The 9,464-nt window shown below is 41.7% G+C and overlaps 1 long non-coding RNA gene across 2 annotated transcripts in view; it reads left to right on the top strand.

The window, feature by feature from the left end:
• Positions 1-311: 311 nt before the first annotated feature.
• Positions 312-9,464, top strand: part of LOC125439370 — a 62,472-nt gene continuing 53,319 nt past the window's right edge. For both annotated transcript variants that reach the window (XR_007245527.1, XR_007245526.1), the window contains exons 1-2: positions 312-388; positions 862-966. This is a non-coding gene — a long non-coding RNA (uncharacterized LOC125439370). The remainder of the gene's footprint in view (positions 389-861; positions 967-9,464) is intronic.

The raw sequence follows: 9,464 nt of genomic DNA, 5'->3' as shown, positions 1-9,464 counted from the left end.
TACAGAGTATGAGCCTTCCCTGCCCCCCCACCCCCAGCATGCAGCCACATAATTGTGCACTCACCTGCTTTTACATTCCCTCCACTTTTGCGCAAACAAGCCTGGACCTAGACTGAGCGGGTGCACTCTCTGCCATCCCTCTGCCCCCTCGAACCCTTTAATTCTCTTTTATTTCACATGGTGCCCAGTTAGATTATTGGTGAAGAGGGGGGAATGCTTCTCTTCTCATTTCCACTCATCTCTTTCACTTGCTGGATTCGTTCTATGCTCAGCCCACTTCACTAATTATGTGTTGCATGTTTCCCCGCCATAGGAACATCTGCGCCTGGCCCAAGTCCAGAGCAGGAGGAGGAGAGAGAGAGGAGGGGAGAGTCTTGCCCTGACAAGGGTGAGTTGGTTTTGGCACCTGGGTAGGCCTGAAGGGTTGGGCCTCCCTGAGTCCATGAAATGGAGGGTGGCATTGGGTCATCTCTGGCTTCAGGAGCAGCCTGTCCAACTACTGTTTCATTACTGTTTTAAATGCAAAGTAGCCTCTGCCGTGGCATGCCACGCCAGGGTGGAAGACTTTTATCCACAGATCTCCAGACAGTTACCATCCCCCATGCCTCTGCCTGCTGCAAACAGCCATGGAGGCAACCTGCCCCCCATCCCCCCCCCCCGTTGGACACTGAGCCAGCAGTCCTGCTCTCCCACAATGCAGACCTTGACAAGAGGTTGGGGTATAAGGTCGTGGGTGCAGGCTGTTGGTTAGCTGTTGGGAGGGTTGTCCTCGCAAGCATATTTTAAATGTCAAGTCTTCCAGAAATGGTAAGAGAGTGAAGAGAGTGATGACAGCAATGCACTGTTTTCTGCCCTTTTCAGGGACAGCTGGAGAGCAAGGCAGCCAGACTGTTGCTGAGGGGGCCTCAGGGGCCCATGCTGGAGTTTCCTCCACCTCTTACAAAATGAAAATGGTCATCAAGCGCAGTGAGTGCTTGTCCCGTATTGTTTGGTGGTTGGTGCAAGGATATTGTCATCTGTATGGGTTCAGATCTGGGAGACTCAGGTTCAAATGCCCACTTTGCCAGGGGATTTTGCTGAGTGACCTTGGACCAGACATGTATTTTCAACCTAACACTCCTTGCAGGATTGTTGAGAGGAGGAAGTGGGGAGGGGAGAGAATGACAAAAGTCGCTTTGGATTCTCATTGGGGGTGAGGATGGTGTATAAACGAAGGGAAGTAAAGATAGATGGGAAGGTGTGCTCCTGCTGAGGACTGAACCTGACTAAGATCGAGACAGTTCTCGGAATGCATGTAAACAGCAGACCAGAAGCAATGGTGGTTAAGAACATGTGGGCTCTAATCTTGTGAACTGGCTGTGTTTCCCTGCTCCTCCACATGAAGCCTGCTGCGTGAGTTTGCTGTAGTCCCAGTTCTCTCCAAACTCTCTGAGCCAGACCTGCCTCTGAGTACAAACCCTTGTGGAAAGAGGAAGGGAAAAGGAGTGTGTAAGCCACTTTGACAGACCCAGCATGGCGTAGTGGTTCACAGCAAGTGGGTTCTAATCTGGAGAACTGGGTTTGATTCCCCATTCTTTCAACTGAGAGGCAGAGGCTTATTGGGTGGATCAAATGTGTTTGCGCACGCCCACAATACTGCTGGGTGATTTTGGGCAACTCATGTTCTATGGAAACTCTGTAAGTCCCCCCTCCACCCAACACGAGAGCACACTGAAAAAGGGGATAGGAATGACAGCCTGCACCAGTGCAACATGCCCACAAGCATGGTTTCATAAGCAAAGCACAACTTTAATAACCTTCACAAGTGCAAAAGTGTGGTAAAAAAGAGTCATGATAACAACCCAAACTGCAGGTATGCAAAAACTGACAGTGACAGGGTGCTGAACTGGTCAAAATGTTTATCCACATGAAGCAAGAACAGGAGGCTTTACCATTTTGGTTTGTAAAAATATAATTTAATTGAACTAAAATTTCTATATCCATGTTTTAAAAACACAGTATATGAATTAGCATCAGTGCAAGTAGTAACAGGAAATGCCATTCATGTTGGGACAGATGCTGTGACCTTTAGCTTATTGACAAACATAAACAAACTTAATCATGTTGGATACTGCAGAAAGCTGGGAAGAATATCAGACACTGCAGTTATTTTGTAAAGCCTCTTCATTTCTAATGGTTCTACAGAAACAACATAACCTTAAATAGCATGAATATCAAATGTATACTGCAGCACCAAATGAGAGACACTATTTTTTGCAAGGAATCATTTCATTTATTACTGGCCTGAGATGCTTTCCATCCTAAGTATCATAATTGTTTATTTCAGATGTTTAAATCCCTCACACTAAGCCAGTTATAGGTCGATTCCCCACTCACCATTAAATCTGTGCTCATCACTCCAAATATCCAGGTTTCCAGCAGAGTTACCCACTACACCAGCCCTGAACACGCAGTCATCCAGGTTCTGCCGCTCCACACCCCCCCCCCCCGCACATGTTATTTCAGAACCTGGAAGAAAGCAGACCTTTTGAAAAAACGCACAGCCAATCTGGAGCGCTGGGGACTTTGGGGGGGGGGGGTGAATTCAGATTCGAACTCCCACCCTTGAGAGAGATATGGAGTCTCCCATCCAATCACTGCACCGAAAACCGACATGTACACGTCGATCTGAGGCAACGGAGGCAATACAAGGGAGCAAAGAATACAATACAAAGGATTTCCCCCAACCAATCAGTAGTGGCTGTATAGCACAGTTGGTTAAGCGCTGCACTGATGGACGGAAGGTTACCAGTTCGAGTCCTGCCAGGGATGAGGAAGTTTTTATTTTAAACAGTACTACACAAAGGCACGTGGAAACAGGGCTTTGTTTTAATCACCCGTTTCCATGTTCCCGCATGTGGTTTGCCGCATAGGCTCATTCTGCGCATGCTCACAGAGACGTGGATTCGTCCTTTGGAAAATTTAAAAAAATCCCGCCCCAGCACAATGCAACAGCCAATCAGGAGAGCCCCTGAGTGGATTGCGCGTTGGATCCGCCGACAGTGGGGACTCCTGCGTGGCTGCTGCGTTTCCGGGAAGAAGGGGGCACAGGATGCAGTGGGGACCATGAAACCGTGTTCAAAAGGTCTCTGTGCCACCCAATCCACCCAAACTGGTTCGTATCTTGTTTCATTTCCAACATAGTTTTTAAGATGGCTGTTTACAGGCACTGAGACTTTTTACAAAGCTGAGAGACTGTACATTTGCAAAAAAAACTTTTGTAAAGGATATAGTAACATTCTTTTTTAAAAAAATAAAATAAAAGCTTTCAAAATTAATCTGGTACTAAGGATATGCATACAGTTCCTATGCTTTCTAGGTAAATGGTTCTAGTTCCCTTTCTCTTTTGAAAAAAAGTTAAATTGTTGTTGAACTTATTTATTCATTAGAGCTTTATAGAAGATTAGATTTCCACAGACCTTAGAGAGGGGTTGTCTTTCTAGGAAACAAAAGGTTGGGTTAAAGGAATTATTTATGATAGAATGACAAGTGTGCATGGGTTGTCCTTGTTTCTTCATCTTCATCTCTAATCTTCTAACTAATTCAACATTAATGTTTTACAGTACAAGCCAGTACAATACAGTACAGTACAGAACAGGGTGTTGGCCAGGTTTGCAAATGACACCAAATTATTTCGGGTAGTTAAAACAAAAATAGATTGTGAAGACCTCCCAAAGGATGTCTCCAAACTGGAGGAATGGGCATTAAAATTTCAAATGAGATTCAATGTGAGCCAGTGTAAGGAGATGCATACTGGGACAAAAAAAACACCCCTTCAAATATACACTGATGGATCTGTGTTGGCACTGAAAGACCAAGAAAGCGATCTTGGGGTAGTAGGGGATAGCTTGATGAAAATGTCAATCCTGCGTGTGGCTGCCATGAAAAATGCAAGTTCCATGCTGGCCATAACTAGACAAGGAATAAAGAATAAAACTGCTGCTATCATACGCCATTATATAAATCTATGGTGATGCTAACTGGAAATACTGTGTACAGTTCTAGTCACCATACCTAAAAAAAAGGATATTGCAGAGTTTGAGAAGGTGCAGAGAAGAGCAACCAAAATGATCAGGGGGCTAGATATACTGTTCTATGAGGAGCACTTAAAATACTTAGGGCTGTTTAGCTTAGGAAAAAAGGGGAGTAAGAGGAGACATGATAGAGGGCTATAAAATTATGCATGGTGTGGAGAGAGTGAACAGGGAGAAGCTTTTCTGCCTCTCATAATACTAGAACGTGGAATTATCCAATGAAGCTGAAACAAAATAGACAAAGGGAAGTATTTTTCACACAACTCATAGTAAAATTGTGGAACTGCCTGCCCCAGTATGTAGTGATGGCTGCCTGCTTGGAAGGCTGTAAGAAGGGACATGTTCATGGAGGTTAGGGCTATCTATCACTATTAATCAAAATGGCTACTAATCAAAATGGATTCTAGTCATGATGCATACCTATTCTCTCCAGTATCAGAGGTGCATATCTATTATATTAGTTGTTGTGGAACACAGGCAGGATAATGTTGCTGCAGCCATCTTGTTAGTGGGTTTCCTAGAGGCACCTGGTTGGCAAAGAGATGGCTGGACTTGATGGACCTTGGACTAATTCAGCATGGCTTTTCTTATGATCCTGTGTACATTCTTGATTTGAGTGTGCCAAGACCCAGAAGAGTAAAAAAACTATACCTAAACACGTAAACTATATCATCTGCTCAATAACATTTCCATTAATCAACAATCTGTGCTTGGAACTTCTATTCAACCAAACTGCTTTGACTTACTGTAGTTAATTGTCAGATACTCATTATCACAGTATGATGCAAGCGCTCTCAATATACATCTTAATCTGATATAAGAACAAGACAGCAAAACTGTATCATCTGCATAAAGCAAAACTGGGAGTACTCTCGAAGCCAGTACTGAATTAATATTAATATAGAAGTTGACTAAAGCATGTAACAAAATACATCCCCGCTTAAAAATGTTGCAAGTAGGAACTGGTGATCCAAACACTGAAGCAAATGTTCTTGGCGGAAAGATAGATTTGTACCAGGGAAGGTTGGATTTATCAGGGAGCAGATTCTGATGGTACATGATTGGTGGGTGAGATAAGTTCTCAAATTTCTGGAAATGAAATATTACAATAAGATTGGAAGCCAGTATGGGTGAAGCAACACACACTGCTGCCTTCAGGGGACCTGGCTAGGCCTATCCATGATTTTTGCAGTGAAAGCCTAAGCATCCATTTTAAGTCTATTGATGTCAGTGGGTTTAAGAGGGTGCTGCAGAAGTACATCAGAGTACAAGTACAGTACAAGTACAGAATATTACTAGTCTGAGAAGAATGTCTTCTTATAAAACATTTTTGGTTTATTAGAATACAATATGCTTTGTTTATTTTTAAATGAAGCATACTATAGCATATTTAATGTACACATTAAATATGTGTAGGCATGCTCCCTAGTAATATTTATTATGTTCCTCAGTGAACTGGAGTAACTGTTGCTGGGACCAAGAGGGCTATATTTCTCTATTTTTTTTGAAGCGCGCAGCAGGAGATCTTTGTGGAATTGAACTGAAATACCACCTTAGTGTCACACAGGTGGTAAATATTTTCATACAGTGCCCTAGAGTTTGCTACTCAGCTAGACTGGATATGTACTAGTGGTTTAAACTTGAAAGGTCATACTAATCAGTTATCAGTCCTTTGAGCCTTGAAGACTCCTAGCAGGTTTTAGAATGAGTTCCATTATATGAAGCTTGAAATTAGATAGCTCAACCTCCTGGGGCAGATACAAGATAGATACATTAAATAAAGGATCTTATTAATAGAACTTTTCTTTCTGCAAGAGAACCGCTGTTAAAAATTGTTAGTGGGGTACCATATGATCTCATGCATTAGACTGGATGCTATTAACCTCACCACTGGGAAAGTGTCCTTTTTGCTGAGAAACAGCTTATATGCCATTCCATAAAAAGTGGAATCAGTTGCTTTAAAATGGAATGACTTGGAAACTGCTGCTTTAATATATCACTTACTTTCTCAAAATGTAAAATCTTCATTTTCTACATGGCCTGTTTTTTCAAAGAACTTTAGCATAATGGTCAAAAAATAATTTTTGGGAGAGGGAAGAAAACATAAACAGTGTGGAGATTTACTTTAATATCCTCAGTTGCTGAAAACAATAATAAGCCCTTTTTGTAGATCATTTATATTCCTTCATTTTGCTATAGGAACTGCATAAGCATTTTAAACTTAGCCATTCTGTCTAAGAGACGTGAACTGTGCCCTCATTATACTTTAAAAAACAGTCTTTGTCTTTGCTAAATCCAAATTCATCCAGTGCTGGTCATTTACATAAACTGAAAATCCAAAGTTTGATTTCCATCATCATGAGAGGTTTAATGCTTGCAATCATCTTTAGAATGATATTTTGAACTGGTATTCATAACAATTTGGGTGGACTATACATGAAGGCAGACATTATGCAGCTAATAAATAAGCTAATAATTGTGGTCTATAGATACTGGTTCACTGCTGGTAATACTTATACAGCCTACAATCACAAGAGTTTTATCAGCAAGGATACTGGGTTGGATTGTATCAAGTGCTAGAAAAGGGTGTTTGCAGATTTGATTTTTCTCCACACTCTACTTTCTCTCTCAGTCTCTTTTGATGATCTCTAGAGTCATGAAATTTACATAGACAGAACGAGATGAGGGTTGTGGGTCTGAAGAGATAGTTAAGCTAAACCACCCCTTCCCCCAGCATAGTTCCTGGAACATAAGAATAAAGTAGTGGGTGATTTTGCTGTTTCTTCTCCTCACTGTAGCCCAGTAACAACTGTGACATGACAATGTTAGCCTAAGCAAACAGCCTCCAGGAATTAGTTGGAGACAGAGAAGCAAGAGCGGGTAACTGGCATCGATAACCTATATATGCCAGGAAAATCCCTGCTAAATATGTTATTATTTATTTATTTTATTTATTTATAATTGGTTTTATATACCCCCCCTCCCCCGAAGGGCTCTGGGCGGTGAACAACACAATAAATATCCTAAATGAGCCACCAGTTTTATAGTTGAACAGGTTTTATTAAAGAATAAAAATAGTAAAAAACAAGAAATATAGTTCAAACAAATGGCATGCACATGGAAAGCATACAAGAGCTGACTAAAAGGAAAGGGAGGAAGTTGGATAGGGTTTCATGGATGAGTGATAGTCACAAGGATGTCAAGGAGAAGTAGCGCTGAAAAGGAAAACAACCAGTGTTTCCAACAACAAAAGGAAGAGTCCACATGCAAGTGGGGGTGTGCACATGGCTCCAGAACACACACACTATGAATGGCCAGAGAACCAATATTTATACCCTAAAATGGGTCCTGATGGCATGAAGTAAGTGTGCAGGAAAGCCAGATACAATGAACTGATTGATGTCCTTAGTTCTGACAAAAAGATACAGTTGTCAAGACCTAAGAGAATGTCTGGGTTACTCTATTGAATACTGATTAATTGCTGGGTGCAGATAGAGTAATGGTCTATTCAAAGTGCCGATTAAATCACACAACAGGGATTAGCTAGTCCCATTGTTTAGCCAGGCACACCTTAGGGCCAGGGAAAAAGTTAAGTGGCCAACTGCCTTTCCTCCTAGGCTTGTCACACAAAATGGATCCCAAAAACCCTCTGAGAGTTATCCATTTTCTGGAGAGCAGTGCCTTGCTCTTATGCCAGTCTCTGGTCCCTGTGTAGCATCCTTAGCAGGAGGAGGGATCCAACTGCTTACAACATCCTGACTAATATTTCTTGGGGTTAAAAGAAACTTTTAGGGAAAAGGAACATAGGGAAAATCTGGATGTATTGGAAGTTACATAGATACCACCACTGAGTGGTATCTACCTCGGGGAGCGAGGTTTTTCAAAAACGGCGTCTTCCACATGCTTCTTCTATCAAACTAGCACCATTTATGTTCTACTGTAAAATACCATTTAAGGAACAAGAAATTCGTGTTGGCAAGTTATTTAGCTAATTTACTGATCCCTAAAGACAACAGAGGACTGTGAACAGTGGGGCCCCTCTAGAATGTGTTGAGACCAGTGATTTTTAACTTGTTCATCAATGACCTGGAGCTGAGAGTGTGGAAGGTTTGCAAATGACACCAAATTATTTAGTGAAGTTAAAACAAAAATAGATTGTGAAGACCTCCACAAGGATTTCTCCAAACTGAAAACAAAAAAATCCTTCAGTCAAGTATTTATTTGCTCAGAGGCTTTATACATCATCCAAGATGCATGGTTACTTCCCATGCCAGCCTTCACCATTATTAGAACTGCCAATGTTTCTATGAGAAATCATTGTGTAATCCAGATGAAAAGTGCAATTAATCCTAGAATGTGTTATTAGTGTAACTTGAATTCTGTACACACAAAAATAGATTTGACCATGATCCTTGCACCTTCTGATTCACACCTAAAGCTTGTTAGCCTGGTACACACGCTTACTTAGACTTAGTTTCACCTGTGCAACAGGGCAGATTGGGCAACAAGCATTCTCCAACGATTTCAGTTGGCTGCAACAAGTTCAACTTCGTCCCATGAGATGCGAGAGTCGTTTAGATCTTCTTTGAAAGTCTGGCACCATGTTTTCCATGGTCTACCTGGCTTTCGCTTTCCTCCAGATGGTAACCATTGCATCACATTCTTCAGATGACAATGACCTGGTAGGCATATGATGTGCCCAACAAGATACAATGGTCACTCTGTCACAATGTCCTGCAGCCTCTGTATACCACTTCTGCACAGAATTTCGTCATTTATATGTTTTATATGTTTTATATGTTTAAACGCTGCTGTTAATTTCGTGTTGCGTGCACAATGACAATAAAATGCTTATGCTTATGCTTATGCTTATGCTTATGCTGTATCTATTTTAAATCGACTTGATTGTATGTTTTAAACTGTTGTTCACCGCCCAGAGCCCTTCGGGGGTAGGGCGGTATAAAAAACCCAAAAATAAATAAATAAATAAATAAATTTGTAATGTGGTCATGGTAAGTGATTCCAAGAATCTTGCAAAGGCACTGCTGCTGGAACACGTTCAGCTTTTGGGCTATTCTTGCAGTGGTCTTCCATGTTTCACTGACCTAAATTGCAATTGGTATGATGATGGTGCTGAAGAGTTGTATTTTCATCCTAGTATTGGTGATAGATTTTGACCAGATTTGGCACATCCTCTGGAACATTGCTGATGCTTTGCCAATTCTACTATTCACATTAGCTTCGACATCTCCATCACAGGCCAGTACACACAACAGCCCTTTTCATTTGCTGTTTGTACAGGGAGGGAGATTGGGAGCAAGTGCACTAGGCCTAACCCCTCTCTGCACAATTGTGTGGCCAATTGTAAGAGTGACCTCATGGAAGAAGCTA

The sequence above is a fragment of the Sphaerodactylus townsendi genome, linkage group LG09, assembly GCF_021028975.2.
Source record: "Sphaerodactylus townsendi isolate TG3544 linkage group LG09, MPM_Stown_v2.3, whole genome shotgun sequence".
NCBI classification, from domain to species: domain Eukaryota; kingdom Metazoa; phylum Chordata; class Lepidosauria; order Squamata; family Sphaerodactylidae; genus Sphaerodactylus; species Sphaerodactylus townsendi.
The sequence above is the reverse complement of the archived record's forward strand: the minus strand, read 5'-3'. Positions and strand labels throughout refer to the sequence as shown.